The sequence below is a fragment of the Stegostoma tigrinum genome, chromosome 30 (genome assembly GCF_030684315.1).
Source record: "Stegostoma tigrinum isolate sSteTig4 chromosome 30, sSteTig4.hap1, whole genome shotgun sequence".
NCBI classification, from domain to species: Eukaryota; Metazoa; Chordata; class Chondrichthyes; order Orectolobiformes; family Stegostomatidae; genus Stegostoma; species Stegostoma tigrinum.
Genome location: NC_081383.1, coordinates 33,538,708 through 33,566,286, shown reverse-complemented (window position 1 = coordinate 33,566,286; position 27,579 = coordinate 33,538,708). Strand labels below are relative to the sequence as shown.

At 44.1% G+C, this 27,579-nt stretch overlaps 1 long non-coding RNA gene across 1 annotated transcript in view; it reads right to left on the bottom strand.

The window, feature by feature from the left end:
• LOC125465715 (uncharacterized) overlaps positions 1-22,933 on the bottom strand; it is a 45,290-nt gene extending 22,357 nt beyond the window's left edge. The window contains exons 1-2 of the long non-coding RNA XR_007250303.2: positions 22,802-22,933; positions 2,290-2,439 (exon numbers count right to left, since the gene is read on the bottom strand). This is a non-coding gene — a long non-coding RNA (uncharacterized LOC125465715). The remainder of the gene's footprint in view (positions 1-2,289; positions 2,440-22,801) is intronic.
• Between the last annotated feature and the right edge of the window lie 4,646 nt (positions 22,934-27,579).

Genomic DNA, 27,579 nt, shown 5'->3' with positions numbered 1-27,579 from the left:
CTGCCCTTTCTCAATGGCCCTCAGTTTGGATCTAACTTCCTATCGGCATGATGGGGGTTGGCCAATTTGCATTTTTACTGAAGAGTTGTCCCAAAAAAACCATGGGATAGAAACTTAACCTAATATTTCAAACTAATGAATGGCAACAGGGCAAAAAGGGCACACGTTTGAGGTGGTATATGAGAGTCAGGTCACTTTTATTGTAATTTGTTGAACACTGAAAATACACAAATTAGAAAATGTCCTATGACTAAAGGCTGAACAGGTTGAAAATCTCTTCAATGGAACTTAAAAGATTGAGAGATTCTTAAGGGGCTTGACAAGGTAAATGCTGGAAGGAAGTTTGCTCTCATGGAAGAGCCTAGGGCCAGAGAGCTTAGACTGAGAATAAAGAGGTACCAATTTAAGACTAAGATGAGAAGGAATTTCTTCTCTCAGAGGGTTGAGAGTCTTTGAAACTGCTTGCCTCAGAGAGCTGTGGGGGCAGACCCCTTGTCTATGTTTAAAGATGAAGCTAATAGATTCTTAATCAGCGGGGAACATTAAGGTTATGGTGGAAAGGCAGGAAAGTGGCTGTGACCAATGTCGGATTAGTCATGATCCTTTTGAATGGTGGAGCAGGCTTGAGGGGCCAAATGGCTTACTCCTGTTCTTATGGTCTTATGATCTCAGTATGCAGTGGAGCCAAAACTTTGCAATTAAAAGATGACAGTTGACTGGATCTTTGGATAGTGACATTGAATAATATTTGGGACGAGATTGTAAATCCTGAATGGTCTGTCATAGGTGAATCACCTTGGGATTTTTTTTTATTGAGTATAGGAATAGGGAAATCTTGTTTTAATTGTAGAGAAGCTTGGATAGACCTCACCTGCAACAGTGGGCTGTTGGCCTCTTTATCACAGGAAAGATATTGTTACCATTGAGGGAGTGCAACAAATATTCCTCAGTTTGTTCCCGGGATATTAGAATTGTGTGAAGATATAGGAAGTGAGGTGGGGGAAACTGGGTCTGCATTTACTGGAGTTTTGAAGAATGGGGAATCTCATTGAAATCATAACATATTTAAAGAAATAGATTAGGATAGATAATAGCAAGTTTTGAGAAGATTTGTAGCTCAGGTTGAGGTTCTGGACGTGAGTTTGTTCACTGAGCTGGAAGGTTCATTTTCAGACGTTTCGTCACCATTCTAGGTAACATCATTAGTGAGCCTCCGGTGAAGCACTGGTGTTATGTCCCGCTTTCTATTTACCTGTTTAGGTTTCCTTGGGTTGGTGATGTCATTTCCTGCTCTTTTTCTCAGAAGGTGTTAGATGGGCTCCAAATCAATGTGTTTGTTGATGGAGTTCCGGTTGGAATGCCATGCTTCTAGGAATTCTCGTGCATGTCTCTGTTTGGCTTGTCCTACGATAGATGTGTTGTCCCAATCAAAGTGGTGCCCTTCTTCATCTGTATGTAAGGATACTAGATAGTGGGTCATGTCTTTTTGTGGCTAGTTGATGTTCATGTATCCTGGTGGCTAGCTTTCTGCCTGTTTGTCCAATGTAGAGTTTGTCACAGTTCTTGCAAGGTATTTTGTAAATGACGTTCATTTTGCTTGTTGTCTGAATAGGGTCTTTTAAGTTCATTAACTGCTGTTTTAGTGTGTTGGTTAGACAAAGGGTACATAAAGCTGAGATATTTCCAATTATTTGGTAGCGTGGAACAAGGACACAACTTAAAAATAAGGAGGATGTCATTTAGGACCATAAAAACATAGAATCTCAACACTGTGGAAGCAGGTCATTTGGCTCACCCCATCCTATCCCTGCATTTCCCATGCTAATCCACCCAGTCTGCACATCCTTCGACACTATGGGGCAACTTAGCATGGCCAATTCACATCTTTGGAGTGTGGGAGGAAACCAGAGCATCCAAAGAAAACCAATACAGACACAGGGAGAATGTGTACATTCCATATAAACAGTCACCTAAGGCCAGAATTGAACACAAGTCCCTAGGGCTGTAAGGCAGTAGTGCTAACCAGTGTGCCATCCCAAGATGGGGAGCTTTATTTTCACACAGATGTTTGTAATAGTTTGGAATTCACTAACTCAGATGGCCGCGGAAGCTTATTCTTTGAGTACATTTAAAGTAGAGATTGATAGATTACTGATTACTAGTGGTGTATGTGTTTGTGGGGATTAAGCGTGCAATGATCAATCAGCCATGAATGTATTAAATAGTGGAGAAGGCTCGATGGGCTGAGTGGCCTGCTCCTCTGAAAAGAGAAAATGAGAAATGTCCTACCGTTGGCAAGATAGCTGGTTGGTGATCCAGAGAGACACTGACAGTGAGGGTTCACTTCCTGCACCAGATCAGGTTACCATATATGCTTGTCAACCTCACCCCTCGCCTGAGAGGATCATGCAATCCTCTCAGCATGATTTGTCTCCCTGTCTAAAGAGAGAGCAGGATTATGGTGACTTCACCTTTACTGCAGGAATTCTAACATTACCAGTGACTATACATTCTGTTCCATGATGAGATAACAAGGTGTAGAGCTGGAAGAACAGAGCAGGCCAAGCAACATCAGAGGAGCAGGAAAGCTGATGTTTTGGGTCTGGGCCCTTCTTCAGAAAATGACCATCCTCCCTCCAGAAAGACCTCAGTGGATCTGTCTCCCACTGCAACCCTCTTGTAATCTCTTCAGTCCTGAAATGCCCGGCCTGCTGTGTTCATCCAGCTCTACACCTTGTTATTTCAGATTCTCCAGCATCTGCAGTTCCTACTGTCTCTGTTCCATGATGATCTGTGATCCCCACATGCACCCTAATATCAACACTCATTTAAGTTCCTGTACCAGTGTTAGTATATCCTTGTCAAACTTAAAAAAATAGTTTAAAGCCCATAGATGCATTTAAAATCTGCATTAAAGCAGATAGAATATATTTGGGTGGTTTTGTAAATTGGTATGTCATTTTGATAATTTTATAATGAATCACCACATTACCAAGAATTATTTTTATTTGTCCCTGAGTTTTCTTCTTGAACCTACACTATTGCTTAACTTCAGTTAATAAGTTTCAAAAGTCTGGCTGTATGTGGCATTGTTTCATTGAGCCATACAGCACAGAAACCGTCCCTATGGTCCAACCAGTCTATGCCAACCCATGCGACCTAACTTTACTAATTAGCCCACTATGTGGAACCTTGCCAAAGGCTTTACTAAAGTCCAAGTAAAGCTCAGTGGTTAGCACTGCAGCCTCACAGCGCCAGGGACCCGGGTTCGATTCCCACCTCGGGCGACTGTCTGTGTGGAGTTTGCACATTCTCCCTGTGTCTGCGTGGGTTTCCTCCATGTGCTCCGGTTTCCTCCCACAGTCCAAAGATGTGCAGGATAGGTGGATCGGCCGTGCTAAATTGCCCGTGGTGCTCAGGGGTGTGTGGGTTATAGGAGGATAGGTCTGGGTGGGATGCTTCAAGGGGCAGTGTGGACTTGTTGGGCCGAAGGGCCTGTTTCCACACCATAGGGAATCTAATCTAATCTAAACTGTATCTACCACTCTGCCCTTATCAATCTTCATGGTTACTTCCTCATAAAAACTCAATCAACTTTGTGAGACACGAGTTTCCTCACACAAAACCGTGGTGACTGTCCCTAATTATTCTTTGCCTCTCCAAGTGCTTGTAAATCCTATATTTTAGAATCTATATTCTGCATATAAACTGACATTTTCCCAGCCACAATCAGTTCTGAGGGAGGGTCATTGGACCTGAAATGTTAACTCTGTTTTCTCCTTCACAGACGCTGCCAGACCTGCTGAGCTTTTCCAGCAACTTTGTTTCTGTTTCAGAATCGCATCCTGGTCCCAATGCAGCTAAAAGTGGGGCCCTTTGTATCCTGGCCAATTTTCTTGCTCCCTCAATTGTAATAAGCTCTGCATCTTGTTTCACATTAGTGTTTGACCATCCAGGACTGCCTCCTTGAAGTTTCCTGTTGCTCCCATGTTACTCAATGCAACAGATCTAAATTAACATTCTCAATTAATAATTTCTTCACAGCCTTGTCCAGCTACATTCTTTAACTTCTCACACCATTCAATCTCAAAGCTAATATTCAAATCTCTTACGAAAGAAGGAGCTACTTTCATAAAGGAAGGGGAAATAAGTCAATGAATTTATAAGGCCTTAAAAATTATGAAATGATGAGGAGATTTCAATAAAGGTTAACCACTTTCCAGGAAGAATAGAGATATTAGATACAATGGGAAAGAGCGGTAATTTTTCAAAGAGGTTTATGAGGCCATGAAATGTGCGACCTGAATTAATGGTTGAACTGTATTAACATTTAAGAAGAAGTTGGGTCAAAGCAAAGAAAATGAGAGCATAGCAGGTACATCAACTGCTTAGCATCAAAGCTCTGTTGCACGATGTGATCCCTCACTAATTGCTTAATCTTACCACATTGATATTTCCTTCTTTTCTCTTAAAATCCTTTCAGATCTTCGATATTTTGGATGCTTTTGGACAGCCCTCGCAAATCTGAAATCAGTCTCTCCATCCGTCTGATTCGTCCTGCATTCACCGATTATCTCTCTCTTAACTCCTCCGTAATTCAGTCCATTCTTCCTGAGTCAAACGCTATTGACTCCGGCAAATGCTGCATAGTTCAAATCACCCCATTATCTCCCCTCTTTCTTTGTTCTACTGTTTGTCTACTTCCTGACAACTATAACAGGACACAAGGAGGATCTAGATGGGTGTAGATAGGTTGGGTGAATGCACAACAGTATGGCAAGTGGAGTAAAATGTGTAAAATTGGTATGTTGCTCCCTTGGCAAGTTCATAAAGACTCTTAACAATTTTTATAGATGCACTATAGAAAGCATCCTTTTTTGATGCGCCATGGTTTGGTGTAGCAACTGCTGTGCCCAGGACTGTAAGAAACTACAGAGCGTTGTGAATACAGCCCAATCCATCACATAAGCCAACATTCCATCCATTAACTCCATCAACATCTCTCTCTGACTCAGGAAGGCAGCCAACATGATCAAAGACCCCTCCCATCCCGGTTATAATCTCCACCAACTTCTTCCATTGGGTAGGAGATACAAAAGCTTATACACACATAACAAAAGATACAAGAACAGCTTCTTTTCCACCATTATGAGGCTTCTGAAATGGGCTTCCCAAATTTTCAATTAAATGTTGGTCTCACTCTTTGTACACCTTCTCTGCAGCTATAACATTGTATTTCTCATTTTGTTTTTACAAGGCTACACTTTGTATGGAATGATCTGCCTGCCCTGCACACAAAACGAACTTTTCAGTGTACCCTCGGTACACATGACAATAATAAATCAAATCAGATCAAATCTGACTGGAAGCTGTTCATGCCAAAACATTGGATGTTTTCAAGAAGAAGTTTGATGGTTCTTAGGTCTAAAGGAATCAGAGGGTATTGGGAGAAAATGTGGACTGTTGGATGATCATACACAATCATATTCAATGACACAGCAGGTTTGAAGTGTCAAATGTTCTACTCTTGATCCTATTTTCCATGTTTCCATCACTTTCTGTCTAGTGTCACACATGAAGAAAGACCATTTGGTAGATGTGCGAGCGTAAAAATAAAATGGAATGAACCAGAGTTGTGAAGATTGGTAGAGTGTGTGTGCTTGGAAAAGGAAAGAAAAGCTTCCATTCACATCTTTATTCCCCTCTGATCCCTAAACAACCATCAATGAGGGAGATTCTCAGTCATTGTGAATCAAACAAGCACAATGGATCACTTGCAGGCACTAACTCTCTGAGGCAAGAAGTTTGGCCTTCAAGTCCCACACCAAAACCTGAGCATAAAATCTTTGTTGATACCTCAGTTCAAAACTGTGTGTATACTGCGTCATTGGGGGTGCCATCTTACAAGGCTAGTCTGTGACCCTTTCCGCTCTATCCCAAATTTCAAACAATTTCCCTTGTTGTCTTACCAAACATATCCATCATGCAATGACTCAGATAATCTGGTTATTCTCTCAAGGCTGCTCTTGGGACATTGTTATGCGCAAATTGGCTGCCAGAGTTCTGACATCACAACAGAGATTACAATGAGAAACATTATTTCATTGGCTGCAAAGGTCTTGTCACACTGAGGCTGTGAGAGGTGCTATGTTAATGCAAGTGTTCCTTTCCTTTATTGAAACACTGAATCCTAAATCTGAAGTGCGGTAATCGAGGCTATATTAGCAGTAATATGATTGAAATACATTGAGTTACACAGCACAAGTATACCATAACATTATTGCACTGCAACTTGTCTATATTGCTAACCTTGGAGTATTCTGCACTTTAGTTTTGAAATTAAGAATATTCATTGTTAATTTCCCACTGGGGCAATTCAGCTACTTAAAAATTTCATGCCCATTTACTACACAATCGAAGCAAAAAATTAAATCTTAATGAAAATAAAATGGTGCAATTACTGAAGGTCTGGTGGAGGTTAAGTGTGCGCGCAATCTCCTGTGGCCAAAGAAAAAGAAATAAAATGCGGAAACTACCTGCGAAAGGCTGCACCATCTCTGTCATGTGTTATTCAGAAATGACTGGGAACAGATGGCCTTTAATGAACTTACTGAAGGGGGACTGTCAAGTTTCTCAATACCAGCCCACACTTCTTCAGCAGCTGCAATGTGTAAGTCTTCAGGGAGGTAGAAGCGTTTGGCTTGAAAATTTATCATTCTTCCTTCAAATGTTCGAGCTTGTCCTTTCCTCTCTCTAATATTTAGCGTCAACCCCTCTTAGACTGGCATCTGCAGTTCAGATGACTGCAGGAAGAACTTTCCCCTCGAGGGAGAATGATGGCAAGTGAGTTGGCTTAATCAGATGAGAGTTCAAAATTCCAATTCATGACGTGAAAGAAAAGCCATTCTGATTAAGTCCTCACTCCTTAGGTAACCAGCTGAGAATCTCACTGATGGCATGGTGAGAAGTTTAATTCCATACATTTACATTTCATTATGAGCACTATTATTAACATTGCATTTTTAATCTTCTTCACTGCCTTTGAGGAACTTGATGGTGCAAAAAGTCAGCGAGTAGCACAGACGTGTTACTGGCAACTTATCTCATCAGTGTCTGGTGCAGCGCACAAAACGGCTGTGCCTTCTCTCCAGCTTCGGGAGACATGGTGCTACTTCTTCTGCGCAAAATGCCTCCTTGGTCAGTGACCACACACTTTTCATGGACCCTTCTTCCACACACTCGCCTTCAACAAAGCAGTAGCCTCACAATATCATCATACCCGTTCTTTGCCACAGAGCCATAGAGTCATGCAGCATGGAAACAGACCCTTCAGTCCCAACCAGTCTATGCTGACCATATTCCCAAACTAAACTATTCCCACCCACCTGCTCCTGGCCCATATCTCTCCAAACGTTTCCTATTCATGTACTTACCTAAGTGTCTGTTAAATGTCAGAACTGTGCCTGCATCAACGCTTTCTCAGGAAGCTCATTCCACACCTTCCTCTGTAAAAACAATTGCCCCTCATGTCTTTTTACCGTCGCCTTCAAAATATGCCCCTAGTCTTGAAACCCCCCACCCTAAGGAAAAGATACCTAACATTAACCCTATCTATCATGTTTTAATAAACCTCTGCATGTCACTTCCCAACCTCCTGCACTCCAGTGAGAAAAGTCCCAGCCTAACTCAAGCCTTCCGTACCTGGTAACATCCTGGTAAATCTCTTCTGAACTGTCTCAAGCCTAAAGATATCCTTCATAAAACCAGATGACTAGAATTTACAAGGATGTTGCCAGGCTTGGAGGGTTTACGCTGTATGGAAAGGCTGAATAGGCAAGGCTATTTTCCCTGGAGCCTAGAAAGCTGAGGGCTAACCTTACAGAGGCTTATAAAATCATGAGGGTGAATGGACAAGGTCTTTACCCCGGGGTGGGGAGTCCAAAACTAGAGAGCATAGGTTTAAGGTGAGAGGGGAAAGATTTAAAAGAGACCTAAGGGGCAACTTTTCCACGCAGAGGGTGGTGCACGTATAGAATGAGCTGACAGAGGAAATGGTGGGGGCTGGTACAATAGCAACATTTAAATGGCATCTGGATGGGTATATGAATAGGAAGGATTTAGAGGGATATAGGCCAAATGGTGGCAAATGGGAGTAAATTTATCTAGAATATCTGGTCAGCATGGACAAGTCGACTGAAGGGTCTGTTTCCATGCTGTACATCTCCATGACTCTATGACTCTATAACTAGATGCAGTATTCCAGAAGAGGCCTCACCAATGTCCTGTACAGCCTCAACATGACTCCCAACTCCTATACTCAAAGGACTGAGCATTGAAGGCAAGCATGCTAAACACTTTCTTAACTTCAAATAATTATGTACCTGAACCCCTAGGCCCCTCTGTTCTACAATTCAGCCACAATGTCACATCTTCAGGCACCATCTTCAGAGAACAAGCACAGCCATGACTTACATGTTCGTGGCAGGATGTTTCTCACCCAGGGACAGACAGATAGCTAAACCAGGCTTTTAGTGCAGACAGTGAGTCAGACACCTCTGTGTCTTAGCCTGCTTTTTGGCTCCTACAAAGCGGGAAGCATCCAGTGGGGGGATCTGAACACTGAATGTATCAGGCAGAGAGCAGGTGTGAAACCAATCCTGAAGAAGGGTCCTGGCCCAAAACATCAAGTCTCCTGCTCCTCTGATGCTGCCTGGCCTGCTGTGTTTCTCCAGCTCAACAACATATTGGGTGGGAATATCTCACTGTATGTCATAGTGCTGAGTCAACATCAGAGTTGCATTATTTGCCAGCAGCTTGAATTGGCAAACACATGTGTGCTTGAAGTCAATTTCCAATAGCTTATAGTCAATAGGAAGTACTTGAAGTTGGGGATTCAAATAGGCCATGGTCACTCTTAACACTGCAGAGGGAGAGTTTACACCAGAAAGGTTATAGGAACCTCCAGAGTCATGGACACTGGGGAAAAATTGGGCAAATTAATGTTGATGTAATGGAACTTGTCTGAAACAGAGAGGCCGCAGGATTGCTGGTGAACCAGCAGCAAGAACACAAAAGGGAATATGAAGAATTGGGGTTCGTCTGTGGATCACAGGCAGAGCCTGCAAGTCACTCACTCAAACGCAAAGTTAGAACCTTGTCATATCAGATCAAAAATTCACTGCATGTTAAGTTCACAAAATGGACCTGAGACATGCAAACTGGAAGACTGTTTGAGAGATAGTAGGAACTGCAGATGCTGATTTCTGATTTCTGAAGAAAGGTATAGGCCCGAAACGTCAGCCTTCCTGCTCCTCTGGTGCTGCTTGCTCTGCTGTGCTCATCCACGCTACACCTTGTTATCTCAAACTGGGAGACTGTTTTCTTCCAAAAGGAGAAATTTGCAACATTATTTTTGTGTGCTGCATGAGGCAATTGCAACAATCGTACTTTTACTGCTAGAAGCATCGCTTTTCAATCTGTCTTCAAATCACAATTCTTCAGGAGATCAGTAATTATCAAACGCCTTGAGCAATCATAAGCATTAACACGTGCCCACTGATTGACTCCTTGTGCCGTAAGCTCGACATGTCTCAATATGACAAGGAACTACAAGCTGAACCTGATGCTTCCAATTATCAATAACAACCTATACAAGTACTGGAAGATGATGTACAGTACCTGCCATTTTCCCACATAGAAAGGTAAGTCTGAGTTGTGAATGGAACGTTGGGGTGTGCATTTTAAGGAGCCCACTGACCAGCCAAATTCCAAATGGAGTAGAGACACTTTGTGAAATAATTTCACAGAGGCCGATATCGCGTCACCATATCACCCTACACATGAACTGTCCTTGACTTCACTACTAAAATCTTGCCTCTCACATCTCCTTTAAACTTATTGTTTTTACCTTAAATCTAAATTCTCTATTAATTGACAATTCTACCCTGGGACAAAAAAAAGACACTGACTTTTAATTCCATCCATGCCTCTCATAATTTTATAAACTTCAAATAGCTTGCCCCTCATCCTTCGACATTCAAGTGAAAATAAACTGAGTTTGCCCAGTCTCTCCTCATAGCTACTGCCTTCCAAACCAGACGACATCCTGGTAAACCATTTCTGTACCCTCTCCAAGCCTCCATGTCCTTCTGCTAGTGTGGTGACCAGAACCATACACAAAATTCCGAATGCAGCCTAACTAAAGTTCTATACAGCTACAACATGATTTGTCAATTTTTATTGTCAATTTTTATAGCCTGGGCTGCTACCAATGAAAGCAGGCATGCCATATCCTTTCTTGGCCATGTTATCCACTTCTGTTGCCACTTTCAGGAAACTGTGGATCTGTACACCCACATCCCTCTGTAAGTTGACACTGCTGAGGGTTATGCCATTTAATATATGCTTCCCTCCTAATTTAAATCTTCCAACATGCATCACCCCACATTTGTCTGGAATAAACCAAATCTCTCAATTCTCTGTCCAAGTTTCTAACCTGTCTATATTCTGCTCTATCCTCTGGCAATTCTCCTCATTATCCATAGCTTTGTGTCATCAATAAACTTACTAATCAGTACGTCTACATTCTCCCCAAAATCATTAATGTGTATCTCCAACAACAGGGGTCCCAGCACTGCTCCTTGCCGAACACCACAGGTCACAGACCTCCACTCAGAAAAATGCACTTTCACTGTTACTCTCTGTCTTCTGTGACTAAGCCAGTTCTGTATCTATCTTAACAGCTCACCACAGATTCCACGTGACTTCACCTTTTGTGTCAGTCTGCCATGACAGTCTTTGTTAAAGGCCTTGTTGAAGTCTATAAAGACATCATCCATCACTCTATGGTCATCAATCATATTTGCCACTTCCTCAAAAACTTCAATCAAGTTTGTGAGAGACGATCTTCCCCACACAAGGCCATGCTGCCTATTACTGATAAATCTATATTTTTCCAAATGTAAGTAAATCCTGTTCCTAAGAATCTTCTCCCATAATTTTCCTACCACTGACATTAGGCTCACTGGCCTGTCATTTCCTGGATTATCCCTGTTGTCCTTCTTAAATAAGGAACAATATTGGCTATTCTCCAGTCCTCTGGGGCTTCTCCCATGATCGAAGAGGATACAAGGATGTCATAGAAGGCCCCAGTAATTTCCTTACCTGCCTCCCTCAGCAGTCTGGGATAGACCCCATAAAGTCCAGGGACTAGTCTAAGTTACTGCTTTTCAAAACGCCCAACATCTCCCTTTTAATTACGAACACCGAAGGAAGGTATTTGTTGAGGACACCAACCATTTTATCCGACATAAGTTCCCTCCCTAGTCTTTGACTGGGCCTACCCTTCTCTAGCTACCCTCTTGCTCCTTATATATGTGTAAAATGCCTTGGAATTTTCTTTAATCCTGTTTACCAAAGACGTTTATGGCTCCTTTTTGCCCTTTTTTTTGGTTCTCCACCCTATCTTTGTATTCTTCAAAGGCCCTGTCTGTATTCAGTTTCCCTAAACGTGATGTATGCCTACTTTTCATTTTTGACCAAGCTCACAATTTCTCTTGTCATCCATGTTCCTGAATCTTACCATCCTTATCCTTCATTTTCGCAGGAATGTGCTGGTCCTGTACACTAATCAACTAATCTTTAAAAAAGTTTCACATCCCAGATGTGAATTTACCCTCAAACAGCTGCCCCCAATCCATACCCCGAGTTCCTGCCTAATATTGTAGTAGCTAGCCTTCCGCCAATTTACCAATTTCATCCAAGGACTACTCTTCTCCTTATCCATAAGTAACTTAAAACTTACGGATTTATGGTCACTGCTCCCAAAATGCTCCCCCACTGAAACTTTGACCACCGGGTTGGGTTCATTCCCCAAAACAGCTCCAGTGTAACTCCTTCCCTAGTTAGAATAATGACATACTATTTAAAACAAGCATCCTGGACATAAGTAAAAAAATACCCCCCCAAAACCACCACCCCCCGTCACTAAGGGAGTCACAGTCATAGAAGCATGGATTAGAATCATAGAATAGTCAATTTAGGGGAAGTTAAAATCACCCACCACCATCCATATTCTTTTCTTTCATCTTTTTCACATTTTTCCATAACTTGTCATTATATCTGCTCCTCTGTCTCCCGCTGGCTATTCAGAGGACTGTAATATAACCCTATCAAAATGATTGTAGCTTTCCTATGCATGTACTATACCCATATGATGTCACTGGATGAGCTCTCAAGGTGTCCCCTCCTCAGTATAGTTGTGGTATTCTCCCTGATAAGTAATGCAACCTCCCCACCTCTTTTATATCCCTCTCTATCTTGCCTGAGATATCTAAATCCTGGAAAGTTGAGCTGCCAATCTTGACTTTCTTGCAGCAGTAAACACGCTGAGGGTGTATGGAGCAACATCATAGTTTTATGTATTAACCCAAGCACTAAGTACATCTGCCTTACCTGTCATACTCCTCATGTTAAAACGAATACATTTCAGCCAGTCCCGCTGTGTTCAGTACCCTCTCGCTGTCTGTTCTTCCTCTTAGTCTTACTGACTTTAGTTTGTAACTCCCTCTTGGTCATTTTATTTGTTGACTCACAGGTTTGGTTCCCACCCACTTCCATGTTGGTTTAATTGAGTGACATTAGCAAACTCTCCTCGCAGGACATTAGTGCCCCTCCAGTCTAATGCAACCTGTTCTTGATGCACAAAAAGGCTACTTATCTCTCATATGGTAGGGCTGAATCAGGTCCCGCAGTAAAATTAATACCACAGCAGATATTGTAAGAGTACAAGCGGAAATATAATGGGAACAGAGACAGTTAAGTTACAATGATGCAGCTCCTGTGTTGTCCACGCACCCTCTGTATGTTCTGTTCTCCTGTTCTTTCCCAATACAGGCTGTTTAGTTCTGCCTTCCACAGCAAGGATGAAGGGAGCCTGTTGTGTGGTTGACCCTGTGGACTTGCAAATCATGTCCTGGTGCCTTTTAGCCTCGAGTGCCCTCGTTGCTGAGAGTCTCCTGCCCAGCTGTAGTTCCACCGTTTTCAGCCTGAACTGCTGCAGCTTTGGGATCGCAGACAATGCAGAGACAGAGGGACAACATGCCACTAGAGTAACCGGAGAAGATCCTGGAGTGTCTGTGATTCACCCCTGGCCTCTGTGGGTGCCTATTGATACCACGTGAAAGAAAGGGGCACCTGGAGTGAGGTCAAAGTTCCTAAGTAGCCAATTGCATGCAAGGCCAGCACATATCCAGAAGCTACTAAGTATTCTTGGGATCACCAAGGCAACTGCCAGCCTTTCTAAAACAAAACAACCAGATGCTGCATTGAAAACTAAAGACTTTATCATCTCTTGCACCAGTCAACTGAGTATTTCTGGGACTCCTGTCTGACATTCCTCTGTCCCTTTCTGAGGGTTGATCAAGTCATTACTTTCAGAGGTGAGCACAACAGTGTGAGGCTAGTTCCTGGCTTGCAGTCTCTGAAGGGATAACGGTGACAGAGCCTTGGAAGGTCCCAGCAGTGACAAATAATTCTGCCTCTTCCTTCCCAAGCCATTCACTAAGTAACATGCCCAACATCTCACTTGTCTAACTAATGAGGTGAGAAGTGCTTGGTTGCACAAGTCACTAGTCCAACACAATGACAGAAATAATGGAAAGAAACTCACTGGCCACAATCCTTTCATCCCAGCCTTTGGCTTCAAGGCCCAATCCTAGGAAAGGAATATATTACTGCGGCCAACTTTCAAATGCACTATTCTGGGAAATGACTGTTTTTAGACGAGATGTTAGAAAAAAGAGGACTCCCTGATTCTTCAGATGGACATCAGATAACCCGCATAGAAGAACAGGAACATGTTTGGTGGTACTTTAAATTTTATATTTTAAATTCATCTCCTGGGTGTAAAATGCATGTTGTGTTTCAGTCACAATCAAAATGAATGGAGATTAAAATGTCTGTAATGTTTTGAGGATACACTGTAACATCGGTTTTATATCCAGACAGCTAATTAAAAATTTACCACCCATTGTCTTGGCTGACGTCAAGACAAGATTCATTCATTACTTACCTGAGCCGCTGCACATCAGAAGAGAGTCAACTTTGAAGCAACTCATTTCCATGTGAAATGCTTTGGGATGTGGCAATATAATCAGTTGTTTTGTAAGTGTTGTTCTTTTTCTTTCTCTTCTGCAAGTCAACTCCTTATTGGTATATAGCTGCCTCGGTTACCCTGCAGCTGGTTAATATTTAACTACAACTGCCTAACAAAAAATATATTACAATGGAACCAAATTCTTCCTCTCGATTCACCTGTTTTCCTGCAATGGGATCTAGGGACAACCAGGATTTGCCCAGTCCCTAACTCAGGGCAGTGTATGGCAAGTGTAACGCTGGTAGTGCCGTGTTTGCTGAGATATTCTAATTCAGCACTGACTGGGAATGAATTGTTTGACCTTCCTGATATATTTTAGTCACAGTTGGTATATTTTCCATCAACGACTGGATGGTGGGCGGGAAGGATGGGGAGATGCTTAACTGTATTGTCTGTTAAGCTAGAAATACTCTTGTCCTCAGTGTCTGTTATAAATGTATCATCAGATAACATTCAAGATTCTCCACTCTCACTGCTATCTAGTCAAGAAGTCTTAGAGAGTTTTTTTTTGCAAGATACAAAATGCATTTCACTCAACTGACACCAGATGATGGCCTCAGGATCTTTTGTGAAGAAAAGCATCTCCCAATGCCAACAAGCCATGGCCCCGTGTCCGTACTGAGCCTTCGGTTGCTTCAAAATCTGGTACAAAGAAGAATCAAAGACAATATCCTTTCTGGCTCTAATATCCTTTGCTTCATTTCTCCAGTCAAGTGGGCATGTTAGAATTGTTGGTCTTCTCTGTTCAGGTATGGCATTGGGTCACCATTTCCAAAAGATCTACGGGAAAATTGAATCAAACATGGATATGATGCAGGCAAGTGATGCAGATTCACTCACATTCAAAATGGGTAAACAGCTTAAGTGTTTGGTATCCTGCGTTGACAGTGATGTTACAGCCAGCACATTCCTTTCTGACTTGTAAGCTGCATACTATTCACAATGTCAATGTTATTTAACAAGACCCTATCTCCATCAGGTCGTACTACTACACAGAACCACGATTAACTCTAAGGTCACTTAATTTTGTTCCATCAATTTAGGAAGTATTTTTTGTTCAGCAATGACTAGAGATAATGAATAAGAGAAGTTACTAATCCAGAAAGTGTCTGCGGGTTTAATTAAATTCCACAAGTTGATGCAGGGATCGTCGTTAGGCCAATGATGATCTCCTTTGGTGTCAATTCTCCTCCTGACACTCAGCTTCAAAGGGAATCTGAAGATGAGACTCATCTTTTGAATTACACCTAAATCTCATATTAGGGTTTGTTTCTATGCCAATGTTCTACTTTGCCTTGGAGGGTGCTGGATTTCCTGCTGAAGATGGCCAATTCTAGAAATACTTATGCACTTGCAGGCAGTCTCCAGCAGGAACACACAATGGAAGTTAATGAATGTTCTTCCTCTGACTTTCTGTCACAAAAAGGAATGAAAGAACAGTTCCTCAATGGGCATTGCTGAAGGGCAGGACTACCTACCTACATTTGGTCTTTACATCATGCATGATCAAGTTGCCAACTGATTTTCCAGTAAATGTTAGAAAATTGGTTTTTGCTGCCAATGCAGCATCCCTTCCTATCTCCTGCCATTTCCTCTTCCTGCCTAGTGTATCAAGTTAATACTTTTCGCCTTTATTTTCAAAATACTCCTAGCCTTGTCATCTTGCCTTAACTTAAACCACACATACACACTTTGCTTCTCTAGTTCAGAGTTTTTCATTACATCTCTCTGTAATCCCCTCAGTTTGTGGCTTGTAGCTGCTGATTCAGCCTCCACCCCATCACTTTGTCTATTCCCCTTGCTGTTCTCCTTGCTTTGTTACTGTTTGTCTTACTTTTGAAAACCTCCTCAAAATCTTCCACTTCAAAACATGCCTTTGGTTTCTCTTTATAAATTCTCTTGTTCTCTATGTCCAATTTTCCCTTTTCTTTACAACTGCAAAGGATTGAGAAAAAAGCTCTACCAGACCAGTTTTTTTCCTTAAACAGGGAGGTGAGTGGAGATCGGAGGTCCGTGCGTGAAATGCAGGTTTAGGGTATATGTTAGATGGAAGGTTTGGGGCCCCATTGGGCAGGAAGGTACCCAATAGTTAAGGCTCCTCAGACAGGCCCCTGAATCTAAGGAATAATGATGAGGATAGTTACCTCCTAAATCTCAAATCCTCATCATGATGAAGTTTCCTATTATGCAGAAAACCTGGGCCTTGACGACAATGTTTAAAAATCTGAACTACATCGAGGCTTTCAGAATCATTGTCATTGCAACTCCTTCCTTAAATTATATTGGTCATCCAACCAATCATCTACTCCAGTTTACATTGGAAATGCATGAATTAGTAGAGGTTTGTGGCAGGGTACAGATTTCTCACGCTTTAAGGCTCCCTCAGCAACTCTCAACTCAGCTCAAATCCACCTAATTTGATTCAGATCAAACTCAGACTATTATTTTCATCATTGTTCTTCTATTCTTTCTCTGTTATACACAAAATATTTCCATTGGGAAAGTGTAAATATCAAGCCATCAATTAAGCTAAGTCCTTTTTTATCCCGCTCTTCATTTCTCCTGCTTCACCATTTTTCTTCTCAAAGGCTATCAAACAATAACAGTGTCTGAGATGTACCTAAGTGCAGCCAATAAAGACCAGGAAGCAAACCTGAAAACATCTGGAGCAGCAAATCCTAAAGGAGAAATTGCCAACATGTTGCAATGATGAGGGAATTTCAAAAGCACACCTGTTCAGTGCTTGACATTGGGGCCTCAAGTGTATTCCACTGGCTAATTTAAGAGCCTTTGCTCATCCCTGATGATGAATATTCAATTTAAATTACAGAACAATCATATCCTATCGTTTGTCATCTTTGAAGCTGCTGATATCTGACTTTCTGCACAAGCCCCTTAATTGAAGTTTCACCATTATGCTCCTATAAATAGATCAAAATAAATGCCTTCAGGAGGGAATCTGGTATTCATGCAATTGCTGCGCCCTCCTTTCATCACAGACCCAACATGATTTCTCCATTTTCCGGCTAGGTGGCAAAACAGAACAGCCAAACATGGGTTTGCAATTCCCTCAGTCATGGAATATGAAGTGAAGATGCTGGTGAATCATTGGACGGCGACACATCTTGAAGAGGAGACAGAGGCAACGAAGAACAAACAAATTAGCGTTTAGGCAGCACACGTCACATCTTGACAAGCGTCAAAGAGCTTTTCATCCAATGGATTTCTTTTGAAGTGCAGTACTGTTGTTTAATCAGAAAATCCAATTGCATTAATTTGTTCTCAGCAAGGTGCCATAGATGCAATGAGATCGATGGCCAGAAAATCTGCTTTCATCACAATTCCAAAACATCAAAAACCTGAATTAGGTTTATTGTCACATGCGCTGACATGAATACAAGTTTACAAGTTGCCTCTTCCAGCACCACCTTGGCTACAAAAGTACAACGTACAGAATTTTGGTAGAATGCAGAAAAAAAATTAAAATGTTAAACATTACAGCCCTACTTACTGAAACGTAGGAAAACAAAAAAACGTAGTTAACAGTGATAATGGGAACTGCAGATGCTGTAGAATCCAAGATAACAAAGTGTGAAGCTGGATGAACACAGCAGGCCAAGCAGCATCTCAGGAGCACAAAAGCTGACGTTTCGGGCCTGGACCCTTCATCAGAGAGGGGGATGGGGAGAGGGAACTGGAATAAATAGGGACAGAGGGGGAGGTGGACCGAAGATGGAGAGAAAAGAAGATAGGTGGAGAGGAGAGTATAGGTGAGGAGGTACGGAGGGCATAGGTCAGTCCAGGGAAGACGGACAGGTCAAGGAGGCAGGATGAGGTGGTAGGTAGGAAATGGAGGTGCGGCTTGAGGTGGGAGGAAGGGACGGGTGAGAGGAAGAACAGGTTAGGGAAGCAGAGACAGGCTGGGTTGGTTTTGGGATGCAGTGGGGGGAGGGGATGAGCTGGGCTGGTTCAGTGATGCGGTGGGGGGAGGAGACGAACTGAGCTGGTTTTGGGAAGTGGTGGGGGGAGGGGACGAGCTGGGCTGGTTTTGTGATGCAGTTGGGGGAGGGGACGAACTGGGCTGGTTTTGGGATGCAGTGGGGCAACGGGAGATTTTGAAGCTGGTGAAGTCCACATTGATACCATTGGGCTGCAGGGTTCCCAAGTGGAATATAAGTTGCTGTTCCTGCAACCTTGAGGTGGCATCATTGTGGCACTGCAGGAGGCCCATGATGGACATGTCGTCTGAGGAATAGGAGGGGGAGTGGAAATGGTTCGCTACTGGGAGGTGCAGTTGTTTGTTGCGAACCGAGCGGAGGTGTTCTGCAAAGCGGTCCCCAAGCCTCCGCTTGGTTTCCCCAATGTAGAGGGAGCCACACCGGGTGCAATGGATACACTATACCACATTGGCAGATGTGCAGGTGAACATCTGCTTGATATGGAAGGTCATCTTGGGGCCAGGGATGGGGGTGAGGGAGGAGGTGTGGGGGCAAGTGTAGTACTTCCTGCAGTTGCAGGGGAAGGTGCTGGGTGTGGTGTGGTTGGAGGGGCGTGTGGAGCGGACAAGGGAGTCGCGGAGAGAGTGGTCTGTCCGGAAGGCACACAAGGGTGGGGATAGAAAAATGTCTTGGGTGGTGGGGTCGGATTGTAGATGGCGGAAGTGCCAGAGGATGATGCGTTGTATCCGGAGGTTGGTGGGGTGGTACGTGAGAACGAGGGGGATCCTCTGGAGGCGGTTGTGGCGGGGGCGGGGTGTGAGGGATGTGTTGCGGGAAATGCGGGAGACGCGATCAAGGGTGTTCTCGACCACTGTGGGGTGGGGGGCAATGTTGCGGTCCTTGAAGAACTCGAACATCTGGGATGTGCGGGAGTGGAATGCCTCATCCTGGGAGCAGATGCGGTGGAGGCGGAGGAATTGGGAATAGGAGATGGAATTTTTGCAGGAGGGTGGGTGGGAGGAGGTGTATTCTAGGTAGATGTGAGAGTCAGTGGGTTTGAAATGGACATCACTTTCTAGCTGGTTGCCTGAGATGGATACTGAGAGGTCCAGGAAGGTGAGGGATGCGTTGGAGATGGCCCAGGTGAACTTGAGGTTGGGGTGGAAGGTGTTGGTAAAGTGGATGAACTGTTTGAGCTCCTCTGGGGAGCAAGAGGCGGCGCCGATACAGTCCTCAATGTAACGGAGGAAGAGGTGGGGTTTGGGGCCTGTGTAGGTGTGGAAGAGGGACTGTTCCACGTAACCTACAAAGAGGCAGGCATAGCTGGGGCCCATGCGGGTACCCCTGGCCACCCCCTTTGTCTGTAGGAAGTGGGAGGAATCGAAAGAGAAGTTGTTGAGGGTGAGGATGAGTTTGGCTAGGTGGATGAGGGTGTCGGTGGAGGTGGATTGGTTGGGCCTGTGGGACAGGAAGAAGCGGAGGGCCTTGAGGCCATCTGCATGAGGAATACAGGTGTATAGGGAATGGACGTCCATGGTGAAAATGAGGTGTTGGGGACCAGGGAATTGGAAGTCCTGGAGGAGATGGAGGGCGCGGGTGGTGTCACGGACATAGGTGGGGAGTTCCTGGATCACACGGGAGAAAATGGAGTCCAGATAGGTGGAGATGAGTTTGGTGGGGAGGGACAGGCTGAGACAATGGGTCGACCAGGGCAGGCGGGTTTGTGGATTATTGACCTCCCACCCACAGCCTCCAGCCTCATTGTTCCCCAACCCCGCACAGCTTGTTTCTATCTCCTTCCCAAAATCCACAAACCTGCTTGCCCTGGTCGACCCATTGTCTCAGCCTGTTCCTGCCCCACCAAACTCATCTCCACCTATCTGGACTCCATTTTCTCCCCTTTGGTCCAGGAACTCCCTACCTAAGTCCATGATACCACCCGCGCCCTCCACCTCCTCCAGGACTTCCAAATCCCTGGACCCCAACACCTCATTTTCACCATGGACGTCCAGTCCCTATACCCCTGTATTCCTCAAGGCCATCCGCTTCTTCCTGTCCCACAGGCCCGACCAATCCACCTCGACCGACACCCTCATCTGCCTACCAAACTCGTCCTCACCCTCAACAACTTCTCTTTCGATTCCTCCCACTTCCTACAGGCAAAGGGGTTGGCCATGGGTACCCGCATGGGCCCCAGCTATGCCTGCCTCTTTGTAGGTTACGTGGAACAGTCCCTCTTCCGCACCTACACAGGCCCCAAACCCCACCTCTTCCTCCGTTACATTGAGGACTGTATCGGCGCCGCCTCTTGCTCCCCAGAGGAGCTTGAACAGTTCATCCACTTTACCAACACCTTCCACCCCAACCTCAAGTTCACCTGGGCCATCTCCAACACATCCCTCACCTTCCTGGACCTCTCAGTATCCATCTCAGGCAACCAGCTAGAAAGTGATGTCCATTTCAAGCCCACCGACTCCCACAGCTACCAAGAAAACACCTCCTCCCACCCACCCTCCTGCAAAAATTCCATCTCCTATTCCCAATTCCTCCGCCTCCACCGCATCTGCTCCCAGGATGAGGCATTCCACTCCCGCACATCCCAGATGTCCATGTTCTTCCAGGACTGCAACTTCCCCCCCCGCAGTGGTCGAGAACACCCTTGACTGCGACTCCCGCATTTCCCGCAACGCATCCCTCACATCCAGCCCCTGCCACAACCGCCTCCAGAGGATCCCCCTCGTTCTCACATACCACCCGACCAACTTCCGGATACAACGTATCATCCTCTGGCACTTCCGCCATCTACAATCTGACCCCACCACCCAAGACATTTTTCTATCCCCACCCTTGTGTGCCTTCTGGACAGACCACTCTCTCCGCGACTCCCTTGTCCGCTCCACACTCCCCTCCAACCCCACCACACCCGGCACCTGCCCCTGCAACTGCAGGAAGTACTACACTTGCCCCCACACCTCCTCCCTCACCCCCATCCCTGGCCCCAAGATGACCTTCCATATCAAGCAGATGTTCACCTGCACATCTGCCAATGTGGTATACTGTATCCATTGCACCCGGTGTGGCTCCCTCTACATTGGGGAAACCAAGCGGAGGCTTGGGGACCGCTTTGCAGACCACCTCCGCTCGGTTTGCAACAAACAACTGCACCTCCCAGTAGCGAACCATTTCAACTCCCCCTCCTATTCCTCAGACGACATGTCCATCATAGGCCTCCTGCAGTGCCACAATGATGCCACCTCAAGGTTGCAGGAACAGCAACTTATATTCCACTTGGGAACCCTGCAGCCCAATGGTATCAATGTGGACTTCACCAGCTTCAAAATCTCCCCTTGCCCCACTGCATCCCAAAACCAGCCCAGTTCTTCCTCTCCCCCCACTGCATCACAAAACCAGCCCAGCTCGTCCCTCCCCCCACTGCATCCCAAAACCAGCCGAGCCTGTCTCTGCTTCCCTAACCTGTTCTTCCTCTCACCCATCCCTTCCTCCCACCTCAAGCCGCACCTCCATTTCCTACCTACCACCTCATCCTGCCTCCTTGACCTGTCCATCTTCCGTGGACTGACCTATCCCCTCCGCACCTCCTCACCTATACTCTCCTCTCTACCTATCTTGTTTTCTCGCCATCTTCGGTCCACCTCCCCCTCTGTCCCTATTTATTCCAGTTCCCTCTCCCCATCCCCACTCTCTGATGAAGTTTCTAGGCCCAAAACGTCAGCTTTTGTGCTCCTGAGATGCTGCTTGGCCTGCTGTGTTCATCCAGCTCCACACTTTGTTAACGTAGTTAACAATTCAATACCACAGTCCATAAGCACCTGACCACAAGTGCTTGACCTCTCCCATTTCAGTTAGAAAGACCATCAGTCTGGAAGATCACACAAAACTAGCATTTCCTCATGTTCCATGCACTTCCTGTTACATGACCTTCATTATTGCTACCACCCTTTCTTGGATTAAGTCTTACTAATCCAGTTCAAATATAAAATGTAAGAAACTCAGACCTGGAATATTCCCAAAGTGGAAGGGTACAATCTTATAGGACCCAGAACAACATGGGGTCTTGCAAAACGAGAGTGGGAACTAGGAGACATCAGGAAAAAATTGCTGTATTTCTCAGCTAAGTTCTGGGCATTGAGATGAGATTCTCATTTGGTGTCAGGAAAATACAGGGATTATTGTTTGTTATCATTGTGATGTAAACTGTGGGACCTACATGTATAACTTTTAATGCCAGTTACTGTAAGCTTGGCTTTCTGATCTTAAGTTTAGAACTGATGACTTTTTCCTGTGTGTTTGAAATGAACTGTTAACTACTTTCTTGGTGGAAGAAAAGCAAAGAGTTATGGAGAGAGGAGAGAGAAAAGCAGAATGAACTGCAAAGAGATAGAATTTTTAAAAAACTATGGCGGGATAAGGAACTTTGAAAACATGAGCTTGGCAACAAAGAACTTAAATGAAGAAAGAAAATAAAAGGAAGTAACATGGATGATGATTCAAATGTCAGCAAGGGATTTGATTTAACCAAGAATTTATCTTAAGTTTCTGAATTTAATAAGGATTGAAAGGCATTTTACCTAATTTGAAAGGTAGCTGCACAGATGAAGTGATCAAAACAGCTTTAGTTGTTAATGATGCAAAGTGTTTTGAAAGGTTAGACTCTTTCCATAAACAGTTTCCTCAATCCTCCACTCACCTGTAAGTCTCTTCATTCCAGGGGTTAAACAGTCCATAATAGGGGAGAAAAGGGCCACATTAGTACTGGGCTGCTCAGGAAGAGAGGATGTTGACCTTGACCAGCTAAGCAGTGGGCTGACTGTGTTCACGCCTTCAGACTGTTACTGGAGGCTGCTGTTGACTTACTGTGGCAAGACCTCCTGACTAAAAGGCTATGTCGCTCAACTTGGCTGAGGATTGCTGACAACAATGGCAAGGTTCCCAGCTTTCTGCCTGTGCTAAACGACAAGGCCAGACAGAAAGTCTGGTAGCACTGGCTGAGGGGTCAAATGCAAAGCAAGAATGCTGTGAACATTGTGTAAAGCTAAAACTGAGTGAGCATTAAGGAAGCGAGCCAAGAGCCTTGAGATGCAGTCTAGCCCAGGCTGGAAGCTGGGTGCTTATCTCTTTACACAAAGTATCCTTGCAGCGGCACTGCAATTCCAGTTGCTGATGTGCCCTAAGGTGCAGAATTGAAGTGCATATTTATCCTGAAGTTTGATTGGAGAGATACCAGGTGCATTCTGAAAAGTTGGTAGGTGTTTGATGCCAGCATCTGTAATTCAGGGGTTGTGTATGGCTGATACTGGAGTAGGCCCTGAAATGTTACTGCTGGGTGTCCAAGGTGGTGGACCAAAGGCTCAAATGACAAGCTGGGGATGCCAATTACTCATTCAGACTTTCATGACAGTGAGTGTCAATGTCCAGTTTCCTAGCAGCAGATGATAGGATAGGGAACTGCAGTTAATGTGGCCAGTATCAATGTGACTGTTAACAAGCAGACACAGATCTCTTGCGACACAACGGTAGTAACCTACCTCTGGGCCAGGACACAAGTGTTGAAACCCCTTCTGTTCCAGGGGTTTATAATAACATCTCTGAACAGGTTGTTCAGGAACTATTTGTATAAGGACACCCAGGATATCAACAATTCCCCAATAATCAGCAGTTCACACCGAGAGAATCTCACCTCGAGGTCTGGAATGTAGTTGGAAAATAGAGTAAGTTGCTCTTAATATAGAAAAGACCTGACTGGACTTATAGAACATAGAACTTAGAACAGTATAGCACAGTACAGGCTCTTCGGCCCATGATGTTGTGCCGACTTATTATCCTACAAAGAAAAATCTACCCTGCATATCCTACATTTTACTATCCTCCATGTGCCTATCCAAGAGCTATCAGTGCTGGCAGTGCATTCCACATGCCCACCACTCTGACATCTCCCCTATACCATCCTCCAATCACCTTAAAATTATGCCCCCACATAATAGTCATCTCCGCCCTGGGAGAAAGTCTCTGTCTATCCACTCTATCTATGCCTCTCATCATCTTGTAAACCTCTATCAAGTCACCTTTCATCCTTCTTCGCTGTAATGATAAAGCCCTAGCTCCCGCAAGCTTTCTTCATAAGACCTGCCCACCAGTCCAGGCAGCATCCCAGTAAATCTCCTCTGCACCCTCTCTAAAGCTCCCACATCTTTCCTGTAATGAGGTGATCAAAACTGAACACAATATTCCAAGTGTGGTCTAACCCGGGTTTTATAGAGCTGCAGCATAACCTCGCAGCTCTTAAACTCAATTCACTGACAATGAAAGCCAACACACCATACACCTTCTTAACAGCCTTATCAGCTTGGGTTGTAACTTTGAGGGATTTCTGATGGTATTCTCTTAAATTATCTCATTGTGACTCCTGTCATTGAGGTCCCTACAAGATTCCATTCTTTATTTTTCAGTTGATGATAATTACAAACCACACCTCTGCGCAATAAGCATGGGCAGTATGTCTCAGAATGATTCTGAAGGTTTGTCTGATTGAGGTCTCCTTTCATGTGGATGTATTGATGATTTCAATGGGATGTGATGTCAGATGGCATGAGACTACATTAGGCCGTTCAGTATACGAACTGGGAGGTCAAAGCATTGGGTTGGGGCATCTTATTGCAGCTGTAATAGACATTGATGAGGCCACATTTGAAGGAATGCATGCATTTCAGGTCACCCTATTAAAGAAACACTATTAATAAACTGGAACACTAGAAACACTATTATTACTAAAGAGAGGTTGGACAGGCTGGGATTTTTATTCCCTGGAGCATAGGACACAAGGGTGACCTTATAGAGTGCTATAAAATCATGAGAGGTGCAGTTAAGGTAGATAGCCTGGACCTTTTCCCCATTGTAGGGGAGTGTAAAACTAAAGGCATAGGTTTAAAATGAGACGGGAGAGATAAAAAGGATCCAGAAGGAGGTGAGTGTCTGGAATGGTCTTCCAGAGGTAGTGGTGAAAGCGAGTACAATTTTGTCATTTAAGAAACATTCAGACAGATACATAGATGGGATCGGTATGGAGAGATATGGACTAAACGCAGGCAAATGGGATTAGTTTAATTGTGAAAACAGGGTGGTGTGGGCAAGGCGGGCAGAAGGGCCTGTTTCCATGCTGTACACCTCTGTGACTCGATGCCTCTAAGTACACAGAGGACTTTCAAAAAAATTTGTTGTTAACCCATTCTTACCCAACAAGCCTCGATTCAATAGCCTGATGAACCTCTCTACCTAGATTCTTGGATGAAGGATGAATCCGAGAGAACTCACCTTAACCTTCAAACTCTGTCCTAACAGAGTCAGCACCTTCAGCGCAGTACAGTGGAAAATTGAGGAAAATATGATGTTGCACTTTGCTTTAAGCAAACAGTGATACAGAAACCAAAACAGAAACCAGCGGTGAAACTCAGCAGATCTAGCAGCATAATAAAATGTGAGGCTGGATGAACACAGCGGGCCCAGCAGCATCTCAGGAGCACAAAAGCTGACATTTCGGGCCTAGACCCTTCATCAGAGAGGTGCTCCTGAGGTGCTGCTTGGCCTGCTGTGTTCATCCAGCCTCACATTTTATTATCTTGGATTCTCCAGCATCTGCAGTTCCCATTATCACAGATCTAGCAGCATCTGTGGGGACAAAGCAGAATTAACGTTACAGAGAATTCTTTCAGTTCCTTTCTATTAATTAAAAATATACGTCTTATAAGTGTTCTCCTTTCTTCTTGCAGGACCTGAAGCACTGAGGTAACAAGGTGTACAGCTGGATGAACTCAACAGCCCAAGCAGCATCTGAGGAGCAGGAAAGCTGACATTTCGGGCCTAGCCCATTCTTCAGAAATGGTATTAACACTGAACTGTTTAATCCAGCAAACCCAGGTAATGTTCTGGGGACCTGGGTTCAAATCCCACCACAGCAGATGGTGGAATTCAAATTCAATTTTAAAAAAAATTCTAGCATGAAGACTTGAATGATGACTGTGAATAGATTGTCAGAAAAACCCATCTGGTTCATTAATGTCTTTTAGAGAAGGAAAAAGCCATCTTTAATGAAAAAAAAGTGTGGAGCTGGATAAACACAGCAGGCCAAGCAGCATCTTAGGAGCACAAAAGCTGACATTTCGGGCCTAGACCCTTCATCAGAGAGGGGGATGGGAGAGGGCAGAACCCCATCCCCCCTCTCTGATGAAGGATCTAGGGCCGAAAGGTCAGCTTTTGTGCTCCTAAGATGCTGCTTGGCCTGCTGTGTTCAACCAGCTCCACACTTTGTTATCTTGGATTCTCTAGCATCTGCAGTTCCCATTACCTCTGAAAAAGCCATCTTTCCCTGGTTTCACCTCCAAGTGACTCCAGACCCACAGCAATGTGGTTGACTCTTAACTACCCTCTGGGCAATTCGGGATGGGCAATAAGTCCTGCTTGGCCAGTGACACCCACATCCCATGAATGAATAAAGGAGGGTAATCTTTCAACACTACCTTGATTATGAGTAGTGTTGGGGTATCTAGGGTTTTTGAATAATTTGCATGAATGCACACATTTTCTTTCTTTGTACATCAGTACTACTATGAGCTTCCTGTTGCCTATGCTAACTCGCTTTTATGTCACTCATACTTTGCAGGTGCAGCTCTCGCATTCAACACCTAACAGTGCAGCTCAAGGCTCCATCATGTAGAACTAATGGGTCTAATTCTTCTCTAATCTGTAATAAAAGAACGACATGCTGACGCTCGACAATTAGCTGTGCTTATGCAGGATCAAGTTTTGTTATTTGTACACAATATGTACAATTTTCAGCTGATCAGCTTTGCCTATTTAGCGTGACGCTTAATGTTATTCAATGTCTTGCTTGCTCATTTTCTCTCACTTCAAGATGCATCCATTTTAACAAATAATGGTTCGACAAAAGATTCTACACAGTCAATTTGTGATAAAGAATATTATTGAACAGTAGCATAGCCAGTGGGATAATGACCTGGGGACAGCATGGGAAACTGCATTACTTGTATTTTATTTACAATTGCAATTGAGGAAAGTCCTCAAAGAAGACTATGGTGAATTGGGATGGTGTATTGGTTCAATGCTAAGAATGCCATTGTAGTTTCTTCTCCCAATGCCAACTGAGCAAGACCTGAATCTTAGTGATTCTTAAAACAGATGTGAATCTACCTCTGATACTTGGTACTCAATCCATTCCACTACAAATTAGCCTGAAGCTTATCCGTGGTGCTGAATAAATGTGAGGTTGGAGGTTACTGAAGATCGGTGCCTGCATGACTAGGTAATACTGCTGACAAACCTTTTGTTGTCATCACAAATTCCAAAGGAACAGATTTATCAGTCACTTGCTTCTGAGATTTCAGGTGATGAAGAATTCTTGCACTTTGTTGATTCATCGAAAGGAGCCTATGGTCAGAAAGGAGTTAAAGAGAA